Consider the following 18,144-nt stretch of genomic DNA (forward strand, 5'->3'; position numbering starts at 1 on the left):
GGCCTGTGAGGCCTACAACACTCCACATACTACAGAAACTAGGAATTATACTCAACATAGTCCAAACCAGGGACGTCGGGAGGCGTACGCACTGTACGCACTTCAGTACAGTGTTTGTGTGGAGGGGTAGCACAAGGCAGGCACTAGGATCCAGGTGAAACAGCTTAAGTGGTGTTTTCTCCTTTAAGGAAAGCCATGCACGTGTTAACATGCTAACGCACATTAAAACTATTTAGCCCTCTCGCGCATAATTTTTTTTCAAATAACTTTTTATCTTGCGTGCAATTTAAAATAGTTGTACCGTTGAGAGAGAAGGTAAGTAAATTGTGTGCGTGCATGTGTGCGTGTGTTTTATGTATCTATATCATGCTGTTAGTGTAAATACTTTATTCATATGAAAATTTGTATGCTGTTTTTCTTTACTTTCTGAGTTTAATTTGTTTTTCTTTGCATTCAGCTGTATTATATTGTTTTTGATACATTATCAGTATCGCGTGCATTCAATTCTGTCCAACCTGATCCAGAAAATGTGGTAGTAAGCACAGACAGAGGACATTATGATGATTATTTGTATGATCGAATGAGTCATGCTGTTTATTGGGAGGAAGAGCCATCTGAAGTGAGACGGTGTACCTGGTTTTACAAGGGTGACAGTAGGTTTGTTCCATACGTAGAAGATTTCAGTGAAAAATTAGAGGTATGTCATTGTTTGTTACTATGACTAGTTGTAATCCTTATTGTGCATAATTACCTGTTTTGGGAAAAAAGGTTGGATTGCAGTGAGAACTGGTTCTTAAAACCATAACTACAGAAAATTTATCTTGAGTAATAGAAGATTTTTAACAATAATTTTGTCATATGCCATAAAAACACATCTTGGTAGAAGACAGTTTTGGAGGAATTAGGAAAGTATCATTAAGTAGTCATGTTTTTTTTTTTTTTTTTGCAGTTTGTGTATTAGTTGTTTGTAGAAATATGTAGTGTTGGAGAAAGAGGGTGGGATGTTTTGAGCAGTGGGAGAGTACGGAGTGTGGATGTTTGCGTTGTTGAGCAGTGGGAGAGTACAGAATGGGGGGCTATGTAGTAATCTGTTGGGAGATGCAATTGTAGTTAGATCCCTACTTTTCTGCTTGTTTTTTTTGTTGTTTCTTTATTAAATTCTTACATTGTAGACAAGGACTTAAGTGCACTTGTAAAAGAAAACAACCCATAGCAAAGTTTTTTTCATTTCCATGCATTGTACATAGTTATTTTTATAACAATTGTCATTCAGTCCAACATGACATAAATTGCTTGGTTCTGATATTCCCTTAAATCTCACTTCTCCTCCTTCTGAACAATTTTCTCCATCTACTGTTCCCACAAATTCCATTTATTTCTATGGCCTATGCTCCTTCTCTTTCTAGAGACTCTACACTTCAGTTTTTCTGTCTCCTTTGCAATAGTCAGTACTTTATTACAACTGGTTTAGAATTTGATTTCTCGTTTCTAGTAGTTGATTTTTTGGCATCTAGTAGCATTAAACTTAATTAGGCCTTATCACGTCAGGAAAATTCAGACACTGTAGCCCAAATTGGAAGAATCATTTGAGTTACAAGCACTGCTCCTTAAACATTTCTGAGTACTCTGTAGAGATTTTATTAAAATCTACCAATTCATTACATTCCCCAGAAAAACTTGTTCCCAGTTATCCGTGTCTGTCCCATTACATCTCCAGCATTTGCTATATACCTGCGGAAATTTTTTTTATGTTTGGTTGTGGTATAAAAATACCTGTGCAAACCCTTTCAAGCAGAAGTCCTCAACCTTTTGGACTTTGCTGCATGCTTGGAAGTCATACAGATGTCCTCCCATTGTTATTTTTTATCTTGTCTTACCTTTATCTCTCTCCTGTCTTTTCTACCCTCCTCTGATTTTTGTAGTCATACAGTATTTTATTCCCTACTAATTATTCCTTTTTAACAGCAACTTATGTTCTAGACTTAAATAAAAACTTTACCAGAGATGATCTTTCACTTAGTACTCCATTATCCCTTTCCCTTTGCCTGTACTTTATCAATGTCTGGTAAGGAATACAGTCTCTAATTTGCCTGGTAACATTCCACTCAGTTATATTTCTGCCTGTAGTCATTTGCTCCCAATATCTTGCTTACTTTGCTAATTTTTTTTTTAGTAAATTCCTGCTCCCACCTGCCTATTTTCTATATCTTTTCTTGCAGTCATTCTTATTGGTAAACCTTAATTTTTCCATTTTTTGTGTTGGTTTTGTTCGTACAATACATTTAGGTACTTTATGAATATACTATTATTCCATGTGCTGGTGTTATTCTCCTTAAGGACCTTCATCCAAACTCCTACTCTATCCTTACTTCTCAGATTCCCCTCCCCACTGTTCAGATGCAGTAGTCATAAACGGCTTTGGTCTATGAGGAGAATCATCATATTATTTAAACAACGTTATTAAATTTTCACTTATAGGGCGACCACGGTGGTGCAGCGGTTAGCATTGCTGCCTCACAGCAAGAGGTTCTCTGGTTGGATTCTCAGCTCAGGTGCCTTCTGTGTGGAGTCTGCATGTCCTCCCTGTGGTTGTGTGGGTTTCCTCCGGGTGCTCATGTTTCCTCCCAAAGAAATGCAGTAGGTGGATTGGACACTCTAAATTGGCCCTAGGTGTGAGTGTGTGCATGTGTGTGCCTTCTATGGAATGTTGGGTGCCGGGCTGGCAACTCGACACCGTAAAACTCCACTGCCAATCATGAGCGGACAGATGATCCACTGTGGCAACCCCTAACCGGGAAAAGCTGAAAGAAGAAGAAGTTAGATCAGTATTGCGTGCATGGATTTCACATCCTCTGATGTGAATTTTTTATCCACTCGACTACAACCATTAGAAGTTTAATGTCATCAACATGTTTTATAAATATTGTCTCAAATATGCCCAAGCTAAATTGCATTGCAACAAAATTTGGGGAGTGTAGCATCAACACTGCTATGATGATGCAAACAACATACACAGCATATATTATCAGTTTATTAATTACTGCAATCCATCAGTCATTTGCAAGACATTTAGTAATTTATTTGTTATATGTATTATTTATGTATATGTTTGATTGTCATGTGACCCATGCTGGTGGAAGGGAGGTAGTTGTGGCTTGGGTGTTAGCTAGGGAGAGCACTATATGTTGCACCAACACTGTGGAGCATGTGCTGCCTAGAGCCTGCCAGTCCTTTAGTCAGCAGCACTACTGGAGCGCTAATGAGCCACTACAAGGGTTAGGAGCTGCAAGGGGAAGAAGAGTTATCTTGTGGGGGGGGGGGACTGATTGATCTACCCTAGTGTAAATAGAAAGGTATTTTGTTTTTTGACTTAAGGAAGTACCTTTGGAATGAAATGTTCATGCTGCTTCTTCATGTAAGTAAGTGTTACACTGGCATAGACTTGCCAGTGGTCTCTTCAGAGATCAGCAATGTGAAGGGGTTTGGCTTGGTCAGCAGTGTTAATGTGGGTGTGGCTTGTTGAGGGGGCAGCAGTCTGGGAGATATGAGTACAAATTTGAAAATCTTGGCTACACCCCTAGTCCAAACTGCCTTGTTCAAGCAAAGCTGTCTGCTACCACATACAGGAAGTGGAAGAGAAGGAAAAGATGTGAAAGAACAAGGAAGCATGGATCTCATGCTGGACTCTCTGCCAGGTTAAAAGCTAATCCATGCAGGCCTGTACTGTCATCCTTGCTACTGATTAATGTTCCCTCCTTGGATAGCAAAATGGACTATATAAGACTGGAGTTAACTACTCATAGCAAGGTGAGAAACTTCTGTGCACTTATGTTTTCTGAGACATGGTTAAACAATAACACAAATGATAGTGCAGTCTATGTAGAAGAGCTTACATTATTTAGACCAGACAGAAACCAGGCACTCTGCGGAAAATCAAGGGGTGGGGGTATCTGTATCTATGTCAACAATAACTGGTGCACCAACTGTCAGTTGGTTACTAAACACTGTTCTGAAAATATCGAGTTTATATCACTGAAATGCAGATCTTTCTATCTGCCAAGGGAGTTCAGTGGCATGAGCATCACAGTTGTGTATATTTCCCATAGTACCAATACCAACAAGGCACTGAATACACTTTACCAGTCAATCAGTGAGCTACAAAACCAAAACCCAGAGTTTACTCACATAATAGGAGGTGATTTTAATCAAGCAAATCTGAAAATAGTTTTACTTCATTACTTCCAACATGTGGTCTTTACAATGAGGGAAGAAAACATTCTGGATAAGGTCTACACCAGTCAAGCTAGTATATAAGGCAGTACCTCATCTACATCTGGGTAACTCAGATCATCTCTCTATTATGCTACTACCAGCATATAGTACATTGTTAATCAGAGGAAAGTCATCCAGGAAACAAATAAGGGTGTGACCAGAGGGAGCAGTCACAGCGCTCCAGGACTGCTTCAAAAGCATGGACTGGAATATATTCAAGGAGGCGGCTACTATGGAACAGAAAATTAACCTGTATGAGTACACAGAGTCCATGATGGCCTATATATCAAAGTGTGTGGATGATGTGATAGTCAACAAGAGCATCATCACATGAGCAAATCAGAAACCCTGCATCACAGGTGGAGTGTACAAGCTCTTGAAGGCATGAAATGCTGCCTTTAAGTCTAAAGACAAAGATGCCCTTAGGGAAGCCAGAGTGAAACTAACTGGAGGAATAAGAGAGGCTAAGTGGGCCTATGGACAGAAAACTCAGGGTCACTTCTCAGACCTGAGAGACTCCAGGCTTCTGTAGAAAGGTATACAATCTATATTAGATAACAGGCCTCTACCTTCTCAATGTGATGATAATGTGGAGTTTCTCAATGAGTGGAACACATACTTCAGCAGGTCTGAGAAGGGAAACAATACAATGGCAATGAAACTGCCCACCAACTAAGAGGATGAAGTGCTCTGCCTTCACCCAGCAGGTGTTCAAATGGTGCTGTGATGAGTAAACCCAAGAAAGGCAGCTAGTCCAGACAATATTCTGGGATGGGTGCTCAGGGACTGTGCTGACCAATTAACTACCGTTCTCACCAACATATTCAACATCTATCTGCATCAAGCCACAGTACCCAAGTGCTTCAAGATACAACCATTATACCACTGCCAAAGAAGTCTCCACCCTCACGCCTGAATGACTTCCGTCCAGTAGCTCTCACCTCCACTGTAATGAAGTGCTTTGAGAGATTGATCAAAGACGACTTAACATCAAGTCTTCCTGCAACACTGCACCAACTGCAATTTACTTGTAGATCCAGTTGTTCTACGGCAGATGCCATCTCACTGGTACTTCACTTATCCTTGGCACACCTGGAGAAGAAAAACTGCTATGCCTGCATGTTATTTATTGACTTCAGTTCGGCTTTCAACATGGTCATCCCCCAACATCTGATTGACAAACTGGTCCATCTGGTTGTTAGCACTCCATTATGCAACTGGATTCTGGACTTTCTTATTGACAAACCATAAAAGGTATGCGTAGGCAACAATATCTCAATGAGCATCACACTGAATACTGAAGTACCTCAAGGGTGTGTTCTGAGTCCAAACCACATTATTAAGTTTGTGGATGATACTGCAGTGGTGAGTCTCATCAGCAATGGTGACAAAAAAGCCTAAAGAGAAGAGGTGAACCTACTGATTGTCTGGTGTGACAACAACAACCTGGCTCTCAATGTGAATAAAACAAAGGAGATAATAGTAGACTTCAGAAAGAGATGCAAGGCTCATTCTCCACTCACAATCAAAGAGAAACAGCAGAAAGGGTGAAGAGCACCAAGTTCCTGGGGGTGCGTATCGCTGAAGACTTGTCTTGGTCAATAAACACTAATCACATTGTCAAGAAGGCACAACAGCATTTATACTTTCTAAGAAGGTTGAGGGAGAGCAAAACTATCTGCTTCATTTCTCACAACCTTCTATAGGAATACCATCAAAAGCATCCTGACTAGTAATCTCTTGGTATGGTATGAAAACTGCATGGTTTCAGATCAAAAATCTCTCTGGGGGGGGGGGGGGTGAAAGTGGCTGAGAGAATTATCAGGTCAATGCTCCCATCTATCCAGGACTTGTACTCTGCTTGCTGTCTCAGCAAAGCCATGAAAATAGATAAAAACGGCACTCACTCTGCCCATGGTCTGTTCTCTTGTTTGTCTTCAGGCAGGAGATACTGTAGCAAAACCACCGATTTAATAGAAGCCTTTTCCACAAGCCATCAGACTTCTGAACTCCAGTAATAACATACACCATACTAGTCATGGAGGTCTGGGGTTACGCCGTTGAAGTAATTCACAGACTTATGCAATATTTCTATGAAAGTACAATCTTATACCTTATGTGCAATATTAATGATGCTGAGTTAACATTGTGTGCAATATGCCAAGTTAGCATTCCGTTCAATTTGAAATCTGTCTGATTTTGATCTGTGCAATATATTATCTGTGTAATATTTTGGGTACTGACGAAGACATGTAAGTGGAATAGTCTTGGTGCATGTCATTGTACTTGTTACTGCAGTGCATAAATATCTTGCTGTTGTTATTGTTGGATTAGCATTAGTATATGTGTTATTGTATTACTATCAGTATATGTTGTATGTACACTGAGTTCGAAGTAACGCAATTTCATTCAGTTGCAGTGTTGTGCAGTCTGAATGACAATAAAGTTCCCTTTGATTTTGACTTTGTAACCCCATGTTGATATTCTCTATTTCCTGTGTGAGTATTAGTATTACTTTTAATGTAACTTAATAAGTTATTTTTTTTGACAGTAAGGAGAAGACTATTCTATAATTTTTGAAGGTGTTGTGTTTTGCATCTGCCACCTTTTTTCTGAAAATGGTATTCATTTTTAGTTCTAGATTCACTAACCTAGTCTTCTGTCACCCGGTGGTGTGTTCTAAACAAAAAATTTCATGTATAATTGGATCAGGCATTCATTATAAAAAGAGAGAATTCACTTCTTAGTAACCTGTAAGAAGCTGAACATAATAACAGTTACTGAAACTTATCTGAATATTTCATATATTCCCATTCTGTGATCTTTCTAATAAGAATTCATAATGTATGAGTCTTTTTCACATCTTATCTGAAGTATGTAAACTACAGCATTACATTTAATAATAAGTCTGATCAGTGAAGCAGAATTAACTGGCTATGGCATATGTCTTTCTGACTTAGAGATACACATCAGTCTAAGTTTAAACTATTGCCTGTCATTATCCTAGAATTTTGAAAATAAATAAATAAATAAATTCAAAACCAGCACAAAACAAAGTAATCACAAAACTAAAAAAATGCCATATGGCATACACACTGACTGCAAACTGGGTTTAATGTTAAAAACAATGCAGTTTAAGTGCTTTCATTGTAACAGGAATTTCTTCAGAAACAAAGTAATGGCTGTTCCAGGTGCAAATCCCAATTCTTTTTAAAATGATTGTGCCTAAAAAATATTAAAAGATACAAGAATACAAAAATAATTTAACAGTATGCAATGTTAAAAACTATAAATTGGATAAATAAGCTTTAATCAATATTTATGAACTAATAAAAATCCTAAACTTTCAGTTATTAGCAGCCTTTTTTTAAATCTCTTTAATAGATATAAAACTCTAAATACCGGGGGGGGGGGGGTGCAAACATTAAGTAATACTTGCCAGTATAGTTCCCTTCATTCAAGGGCTAATTCCCAGTCACCACCCCATGGGAAGGGTAACCTCTTCCAATACAATGAAAGCACACTTTTTGAAATCGTGACATTAAGTGGAATGTTTTTACAATGCATTCACATCCATAGCCTTCTTAATAGTGTACACGTTGATAAATCCTGTTCTTTAGATGTCCCACAATCTTCCCAATATAGAAGGCTGAACAGAAACTGCAGAAGGCAACCCTCTTGCTATTAAATTGTAATGTCCAATCAGGGAAATTGCCATAGGATAACCAAGGACCACCAAGCGGGTGCTCTACAGTATAAACCTGTACCGCCTACAGACACCACAACATTTCATAACCACATTGTTGTGCAAAGCAGCCTGGTGATCATCATTTCTTTCCAAAATGGCTTTTAAAAATTTATAGGTGACTCAAAATGTCAAGGAGGCCAAAGGATCCAAACACAGTTGACCAATGCACATTAATAATCTTCTTAAGGGAGACCATGTTCATAGGTTCATAGGTTGGTACTAGGCCCTAGGACCTATACAAGCCTAGCCATAACAATTCCCTGACTATTTCTTCCCACACTATTTACTTCCCTGGACCTGAGCTAAACTGTCCGAGCTAAACTGAATAACAAAAGTTCATGACAAATCAACACCCACCTTTCTTTGACTAATTGTCAGTTCATTGGGGCAATATAATAATGGCCAATGAAGGGTCTGTCTTGCTTGAATTATCCATTTTAAAACTTCATCCAATAAACTAGTTAGATAGCCACATTCTCGAAATAAACCACAAAGCTTATTGGACTCTTGGTGAAAAAAAAGGTCTTCGGATACTAATCTACTTAGCCCTATAAATTGCCTTTTAACTAAGTTTTTCTTTTGTTACCTTGTATGTTGATTGTTGAAGTGCAGATATGTATTTGAAAAAGTATCCTTTCTAAAAATCATTCACTCAAATCTGCAAGGAGTCAAATGTTTATACAGTGTAATATCTAAGTAGGTGATAATCTTATCAGTCACATGATGAGTGACATGCAAAAAAAAACTCATACACTGATTAAGGAAGTCTACAAAGAGCTACAGTTCATTGATACTTCCCTTCCATAAGAAAAAAAAAACATTGTCCATGTAATGCAAATAGAGACTTACTTTTGAAAAAAGGGGGAAGGGGGAGTTAAATATTCTAGTGGTTTCCCATAACCACAATACCATATTGACAAATATCAGGGCTGAGGCAGCACCCATAGCCATGCCTCTGTACATTTTGTATTACTTCAGTCGTAATACACAAAATTGTTCATTAGAACAAGTTCCATGCATTGATATAAAAAGGCTGCATCAGACAGATAGTTGCTTAACCTCTAGTCACCTCTAGTTACAGAACAGGTGCACTTAACTTTTTTAATTAATTGTATGGATCAAACAAAGACCCAAATCAATACACTTGTAGCAGCCTTTACAACTTCTGCATATAGAATGAATAGTTCTGACACACTATAAGATTTAAATGCACAGACTGTTGCAGTTACTGGACATTCTAACATTTTGACAGCAGAAAAGACTGGGAATAGACTGGCACTTGTGGATTTAATGGATTTAGTGAATTTTGATGTGCAAGGCTTGCTGGTATCTAATATAATATTTGGTGGAAGCTCTGTGAGCCACAGTGTAACCAAAGGAGGGCTAAGGGGTACATACAACAGTAGTATTAGAGACAGTATCCATAAATTTGAGAGATTACTCAGTAAATACAAAACCCTGCCATTGGATAATTATTTTTTAAATTTTAGTATACAGCAAGGTAGGATCCCCAGAGGTTTGCGGATCTGCAAGTACCCCAATGATGTTGAACCTGGTTTTGTTTTCTGTCATGAACATTTGACCCTGGACATTGAGTTGATGTGAATAATTGTAAGAGAGGACTTACGGTTAATTGAAAAACTGGAAGTTGACATCAAGAAATTGGATGACAGTATTCAAAAGTATTTAATTTTTTTCTCAGCATTTGAAAGAATTTAGGAGTGCAGTATGAAAGGATGAAACAAATGAGACAGCAGCTTTTAAAAGGAAGCAAAAAAAAAACACACAAAGGTGGTGGATTGTGATCATGGCCCATCATGTGTATTCATCAAAGATGTTAAACTTTCTCAACAATAGGGAATTTTTTGCAGGGGTTTCAATGAAAGAAATAAACATTGCCTATCTCTATGTTGGTTTGCCCTGGAAGACCTATGTATTACATTTGACATTCCCCCTAAAATGAAATAATTCCTGGAATTAAAACATCTATGTGTTCTGGGAATTTTTGGTATCCCCAAAATCCATAAATCAGAGGCAGACCCCCCCTTTGAGACCGATTATGGCCTCTGCTCGCTCCAAGACAGAACCATTTGCCAAACTAGTTAATCTTAATTAAAATAACTTTTGGAAAACAAAAACACATCTTGAAGATTTCCTGGCATTTTCTTCAAACCTTAACAGACAGTGAATTTTTGCCAGATGCTTTATTTGTGAAAGTAGACATTAAACATTTGTTTTCTGTCATACCGCACAAAGAAGGTATGAAATGTTTTTCGTTGGCAATAATAAATGGTAGGCAACTACATCAATCTGATACAGCCTTTTTATATCAATACATGAAACTTGTTCAAAAGAACAATTTTGTGTACTACAAGGGGAAGTACTACAAGCAACATAGGGGCATGGCTATGAGTACTGCCTCAGCCCCAATATTTGCAAGCATGATATTGTGGTACAGGGAAACCACTGGAAGTTTAACTCCTTCCTTTTGCATTACCTGGACATTATTTTTTTTCTTACCAGTGACCTGGAGCTCTTATAGACTTCCTTAAACAGTCTGCGAGTTGTTTGCACTTCACTCATCCTGTGAGTGATATGATTATCAACTACTTGGACATTACGCTGTATAAAATTTTGATTGCTAGCAGATATGAGTCAAGAATCTGTACTTCACCAGTCAACACCCAAAGTGGCAAAAGAAAAACATAGTTAAGGGGCCATTTATAGGGCTAAGTAAATTAGTATTTGAAGACCTATTTTTTCACCAAGAGTCCAATAATCTTTGTGGTCTATTTCAAGAATGGGGGTATCTAGCTAGATTATTGGATGAAGTCTTGAAATGCATAATTCAAACAAGACAGACTCTTTATAGGGCTATTATTATATTTCCCCAATGGACTGACAACTGGTCAAAAAAATATGGGTGTTGTTTTGTCACAAACTTTTGTTACTCAGTTTAGCTCGGACATGTTTTCCCTTAAGACGATTATTAATGTGCATTGGTCAACTGTGTTTGGCTCCTTTGGCTCTATGACACTTTGGGTCACCTATCCTGACGTGTACAAAAATAACAAACATTTAAAAGCAATTTTGGAAAGAAATGATGATCACCAGGCTACTTTGCACAACAATGTGGGTATGAAATGTGATACTTGTTGGCAGTGTGGGTTTATACTGCAGTACATCCACTTGGTGGTACCTGGTAATCCTAAGACAATTTCCCTGAAGGGACATTACAATGGTAATACCAATGGGGGTCATCTATATAGCCTTCTGTAGTTCCTGTTCACCCTTCTATACTGGCAAGACTGTGGGACCTCTAAAGAACAGATTTATCAACACATGTATGCTATTAAGAAGGCTATGGATGTGAATGCATTGTACAAACGTTCCTCCCAATGTCACAATTTCAGAAAGTTTGCCTTCACTATATTGGAGGATATTACCCCTCCCATAGGGGTGGTGACAGGAAATTAGCCCTTGCATGAAGGGAACTGTATTGGCAAATGTTGCTTAATGCTTGCAACCCCCCCCCCCCCCCCCGTCCAGTATTTATGGTTTTATGCCTATTAAGTATAGGGTTTTTATTAGTTCATAAATATTTATTAAACCTTATGCCATTTTTATAGTTTTTAACATTGTGTAATGTTAAATTATTGCTGCATTCTTCTACCTTTTGATATTTTTTTAGAGACTATAATTATTAAAAAGAATTGGGATTGACACTTTTAAGGGTATTTGAACTGTCAGAAAAGTCTTTACTTTGTTTTTGAAGAAGTTCCTGTTGAAATGAAAGCACTTAAACTGGATTGTTTTTATCACTAAACCTGGTTTGCAGTCAGTGTGGCATCTAGTATAGCATTTTTTTTATTTGTGTGATCCCTTAGAATCTTAATAATGGTATAATGTTTTAAGGTATGACCATTTATTTTTGTAATTTTTATTTATTGTCCATTTCACAAAATCACATGATGTTACCTACTTTTACTGACACTAAAGTGTTTGGTCATTACTACTGTGTTTGTTTATTTTTGAACACCTTAGATAATTTTGACATCTTTTATTGAAATAAATATATTTCCTGGTTGGAAGTAATTTGCACTTTTAAATCTGAGAATAATCCACAAAGAAATGATTCACATAAAGAACTTTGTAAGCTACTACCGTTAACTCATACTGGCATCTACAGTTAACTCCAAGCTTGTCATGTATGCCAAGTTACTTAACAAGTGTTTCACCCACTAAATTACATACTAATTGACAACTGGTGGTTTAAATGTGTCATTACTTTTATAATATTTAATAGTGTGAAAGCCTCTGCAAAATTCAGATAAGCAGTAGGCACTGCAAGTCCTTCACAACATTCTGTACTTATCTCTTCAAGGAAAGCCACAGAATTCAAAAAACAAGATTGCCTATTAAAATGTAACAACAGCAGATTATTTCTGCCTGTTTGCATAAGCTCTTCAGTGGCTCTTTTCATGAGTTTATATATACTAATTATCAGACAAATGTGTCACAAGTTTTGGGGGCTTACTGAATCTCCATGTCTGTGAACTGGTACCACTTCGGTCTGTTGTCATAAGTCATGGATGCATACACCTGCTAATATTTTGTTTAATATACTTGATAGAGTTTATTAGATTTTGCTTAATTCTGTATAGAACACCACAAGGTATACTGTACCATCCCATGGAACTTAAATTTTTAATTGCACTCATGACAGCAGTTATCATGGCTGTAGTTATATATGGGATGCCTCCCCTTGCCTCTATAACACTTTCACGTCTTCTTTGGTTTCTGTGAATTTTGCCTAATGATTTTTAGTTGCTCTTTGCTGTGTTTGCTTGATCATTCCATTTATTTTTAGCAATAAAAATGCTGCAACCACAATTTTCCCTTCCAGTTCCATGATGTATTATAAATGGTTTATCATGTGCAACTGAATGTATTCTTACAGAATTCAATGTTTACCTTATTATGTTTCCTAAATACACTAATTAGATGTGCATTGTATTAATTTGTGGAAACTTATTCCTTGTCTTCTCCTGATGACCCTGATCATGGCTGGAAATGCTATTGGGCCAGCCTTCCAGTGGAAAAATAAATAAATAAATAAATATATGTCTTATTTTTGTTTTTAGCCTTTTATACCAAGTTGAGTTAATTGCTAAAGCTGCAGTGTTTCATAAAAATAAGATGGCAGTTTATATACTTCATTTCATCAACATTCTTTTTATGACTCGAGTATTTTTTTTAAATTAACTTTTTAATCAGTTGTATCTTATTAAATTTGTGATTTTGTAAAAGACTTTTATTGAATTTGCCTTTATGTCTGTATTATAGCAGCAGAAGTCCCTAATTGCAGACCTTTAATACCATGGCACTCTATGATAGTGTCCTAACCGTAGTTATTTTGATCACTGCGTTTGGAATCCCAGGATGATATTCATAGTCACTGTGCAGGTGTGTTAAGGTGATCTGCACTGTTTTCAAATGAGTGCAGATCAGTAGTGATTCATAGAGGCCAGTTATACTAAGAGCTGATCACCACAAATCAACTATAAGAAATTAACTCATAAGGAGATGTATATTATAAATTATGTAACTCAGAGTGTGTTACAATACAACTGGTTTGTCTGTTTGCTATTCCTAATGGCATTTTCCCCCTTTCTTACACTGTCGACAGAACCATTATATAACAAGGTGTATCCTCAATTCTGTCTACTTTGCATTCAATGAAAATGCTGTCACTAGCTGCTAATACTGCTTTTTCTACATGCCAGTTGCTTGCTTTGGTTGTGCTAATGCCGTATGCACACAGTTGCCCTCAGTGGTCAAGAAGACAGAGCTATAAGCAGAAGATAACTCATTAAAACATTGACAGGTTCAGACTGGACAGGGACATTATAAGGGTCTTAGTGGGTATGCATGACCCCATGTGGTACTGGAGGAATACATGGATTTCCTATCCCTGTGGACCCTAAGGCATGTATAGCCCTTACTACACTTGCCATCAGCACCTTCCAGAGAAAGACTGGGGAGTCGGACATCACAGGCTTCTGCCTTGAGGATAGTGTTGCAGTTCATTAATGTACTCTCGACACATGGGGATCAGTTCAGCCAACTCCCAGTGTCACCTCAGGACTGAACCAGGACAATATGTGCCTTTTATGGGGTGGCACGTTTCCCTGAGGTACTCAGTGGTACCTCAGTAGGAAGGGCTACCCTTCTATCAGTTGCCAGGTAGTATATGATGCATGGAGGTACATCTCAAATGCCTCTGCCCAGTATCCTGTTAGTGCACATGATTCCTATATCTGGTATACTAGCTCACTCTACCGCCTCTTCTTGCATGGTAGGGTGCCCACTGGTTATCTTGTTTGTTAGTGGAAGGAATGTTTTCTTTCTATTGTATTTAGTTATTCATGGTAACATGTATTTCTGAATATTAAATTACTTTTACTTTGTTTCGTCTTCCTCCACACACTTTTCTCTCCCTCTTTTTTATTTCTTTTTAGGTAATGCTGGATATCCACTGTAGCCATAGCTCATGACACCACTGAAAAATCTAAGTGTAGCTGCAGAACTGAGCTAAAACATATCTCTGTCCCAGACCTGTATTGTCATCAAGAGGATCTTCAGCCTGCTGAAGAGCTGTTTCAGGTGTGTGAATGAGTCTGAGGGTATCCTTAGCATGATCCAGTTGCTGCATGCATGATGTTTACTGCATGTTGCATTCTGCATAACATGATCATGCACCAGTATGGTGGTGAAGAGACTCACGCTGTCACTGCAGCTTCTATTTTCAGTCCCACTACTAGTAATGAAGACAAGCCAGCAGCAGTAGCAAGGGACCCCATGTAGCAGGCTTATGCGTGACATACGGATGCACAGTTAAAGAGGCAGCTTCTAGTCTAGAACTATAGACCATGACATTCATGTTAGAGTTATCTTTCTTGTAAAAACACATAGGGCCCAATTCCAAATGCCTTGCTCTCAGTGTAAGTGACCATTCATACTGAGAGCAGGTGTTTTGGACTATGGTTCCCAGTCTAAGTATGGTTAGAGACAGTCCTTGCACCAAACTAAGTCACGCTGAGAGCAAGTCTTTTGGAATCAGGGCAGACTTAAACTAAGAGCAGTTCTTTTGGACTTTTGCCCATAGAGTATAGCTGATACATTCAGTGATATTTGTGAGCTATGCTGTGTGGTGCATGGTCTACTGTTGTTGTTCATCTGACATTCTGTTTCCTCTTAATTTTTTTTTTTTATAACAGTTATTTCATATTGCTGTTTGTAGAAGTCATGCCTGAGTGCTCACTGACTCATATAAGTAGTACTCATGTTTAAACTGTTTTGCAAGATATATTCTAATGAAGTTGAGGATGTATACTATGCATGTATTGAATGTCCTCATTTGGTGTAATTAGTAAATATTATTTCAATATGTCATGACCTCATGCACTGCATTTGAATGAAAATATATCATATTGGTTTTATTTTTTGCAATTCCTTATTATATTAAAATACACTGTGAGGTACTGCACGTCAGATTACTTTATGTTATCTTACACAATAATTAGTGACTTCAGAGACAAAAAAATATTATCATTTGTGAAGATGTGAGGGTGAAGTAACAGCAGTGTTTGTTTAAATGGAAGAATACTCATTTAAACATGCAGTGTTTTCTTACTGTGTTTCCATGAAAAGTTGTGAACTAATGCTTTTCAAGTGTAGGTATATAACAGCCGTTGGAATGCTAATGCATACAGCACTGGTGCTAATGACTGTGATGTCATGTTATGTCATACATATTTCTTTCTACAGTTTGCTGAGGTTCCATGTAGTGCTTTTATAAAGTTGTAATGCATACTGCTGTATAGTGTCCAACTCTCCCCCTTTTTATATGTTCTCCCCCTTCTATTTAAGCCTTCTACTGTCTTTCTGAAGGTCAAATCTTAAATAACACAATTGGCAGAGTTGATTCACTGTAGTTCAAGATCAAATGAGTCATACACATCTTCTAAGGATAGGCTAGATGACAGCAGAAGTGATTCTGAAGATCATCTGTCATGAGAGCTGTATGGTAATTTGGTTTGATATTGTGACCTAGTTGATGCAGGTGAACATGCAGACATTGATCTGACAGTTCTTGAACATGACTGAGACCCCAAATAAGAGGTTCTGCTAAATGTAGATGAAAGCTGACATAGCCTGCATGAATTCTGTTCTGATTGTTCCTCCTCGTCTAGTTACACTAGTTTCTTGACAAGCACTTGAGTCTCGTGTGATCTGCCCCATGGGGGGACAGTTACTATGCACACTGCCATCATTGCTATTCTGTGTTGATGTTCATGATTCACCTAGTGATAGTAATTGTTATTTGTTTAAGGCAATCATTCATTATCAGCATTCAGTTTTCTATATGAATTTAAACTGACCTTCATGAGCAGGCAAGTGTTGCTGCTGCACATGTTGGTAACACCCAGCGTCCACACCACCTCTGATTATTCCAGTTCCATCACCGTCTGTGCCATATTCATCCTTATGGATAAAGAGAAGGTGTTCCTCGTCTGATGTTAACTGGATAATGGTTGGAGGTTGGGCCTTGAATTGCTTCTAGCATGTCCTACCATATAATTTGCCCTCTTCCTACACTGTGATAATGCATAGTTTCTGCCACCTACTGCATTAATCTCAATGACAACTTGATTCTAGGCTTTTGACCTCTCAGCTTGTTTGGGCTCCCCTTTACCAAACAGACATCTCACATGTGTCCTTGGGGCTGCCATGAGGATGCAATTTTTTTCATGGCTTAAGTTATCCTCTCTTTGTCTTGATCCCTTGTTTTTCATCATCACTGCATATTTAAAAAAATAATAAAAGGCCACAGTCATAAATAAAAAGTATTTTGATGTAATCATTGTTTAAACTACACAGCAGTGACCATGTGTGCCTGCCACCCTCACAAAATAATGTAAGGTGACACAATCCCATACATATATATTCATAGAGTCTGGCCAGGTGAAGCTGTGATGTAGCATTAGTTGCAGCACATTCACATCAAAAAAGCAAACACCTTTTTAACAGACTCATCCTTCCCACACTCTGTACTATTGTCATGCGTTCATATCATTTTCTATTCATCAGTGACAGTCAGAAATATCCCAGTAAAGGCACAACTTCTCCAAAGCCAACTTCATGCTACTCAAGTCAGAAGTTGCAAACATCATGACACCCATGCACTCAGGAACTGAAAGTTCAACTGCTGAGTCTTATACTAAGGCACTGTATGAGCACATCCACTCATGCATGAATTGAGCCATCCCAAACAGAACCAAGATGCTCTCCTCCAAAAAAAGGAAGCCAATCTGGTGGGCCCCTGCCATAAACAAACTTTACAACAAAAGGAAGAAACTGTTGCAGAAAAGAAAATCCCAGGATGCAAAAAAACTCCCTTACCAGCCTCAGTAAGAAGCTGAGATCCCTCATAAAATCCTCCAAAGCTAGTTACGAAAATAAAATTGCCAAAGATTCCAAAGACAACTGCAAGGTATTCTATAACTATGTTAAGAATCTAAATGGCAATGCTCAGATCTGCTCTGAGCTACAACAGAATGGCATTAAATATACTGATCCCAAAGATATTGCCAATATCCTGGCAGATGGATTCAGTGCCAGCTTCACCCCCCCTCTCACCCCCTAAATGGCCCATCTCAGTACCAAAAGATTGCCAAATTCCGGTAATAACGGCCACACAGGTAAAAAAATGCACTCTCCAAAGCTACGAATACAGCATCTATGGGACCAGATGACATCCTGGGCTGTGTACTACATGAACTACAAAATGAAATGGCACCTCACCTAAGTGTCATGTTTAATCATACCCTCACCTCAGGCTTTGTGTCTACTGAGTGGTGCACAGCTACAGTTATCCCACTCCACAAGGGGGATCCACCTTGGATCGTGGGAACTACTGCCCCATCAGTCTGACGAGCCTGATCTGCAAGGCCATGGAATGTATTATCATGGAACTTATAAACAAAGACATTGGCAACCTTCAAACACAGGACCCCACCCAGTTTGGGTTCATGAAGGGCCAATCTTGTCTCCTGAACCTG

The sequence above is a fragment of the Protopterus annectens genome, chromosome 1.part0 (genome assembly GCF_019279795.1).
Source record: "Protopterus annectens isolate FY-2018-M chromosome 1.part0, PAN1.0, whole genome shotgun sequence".
NCBI lineage: Eukaryota > Metazoa > Chordata > Ceratodontiformes > Protopteridae > Protopterus > Protopterus annectens.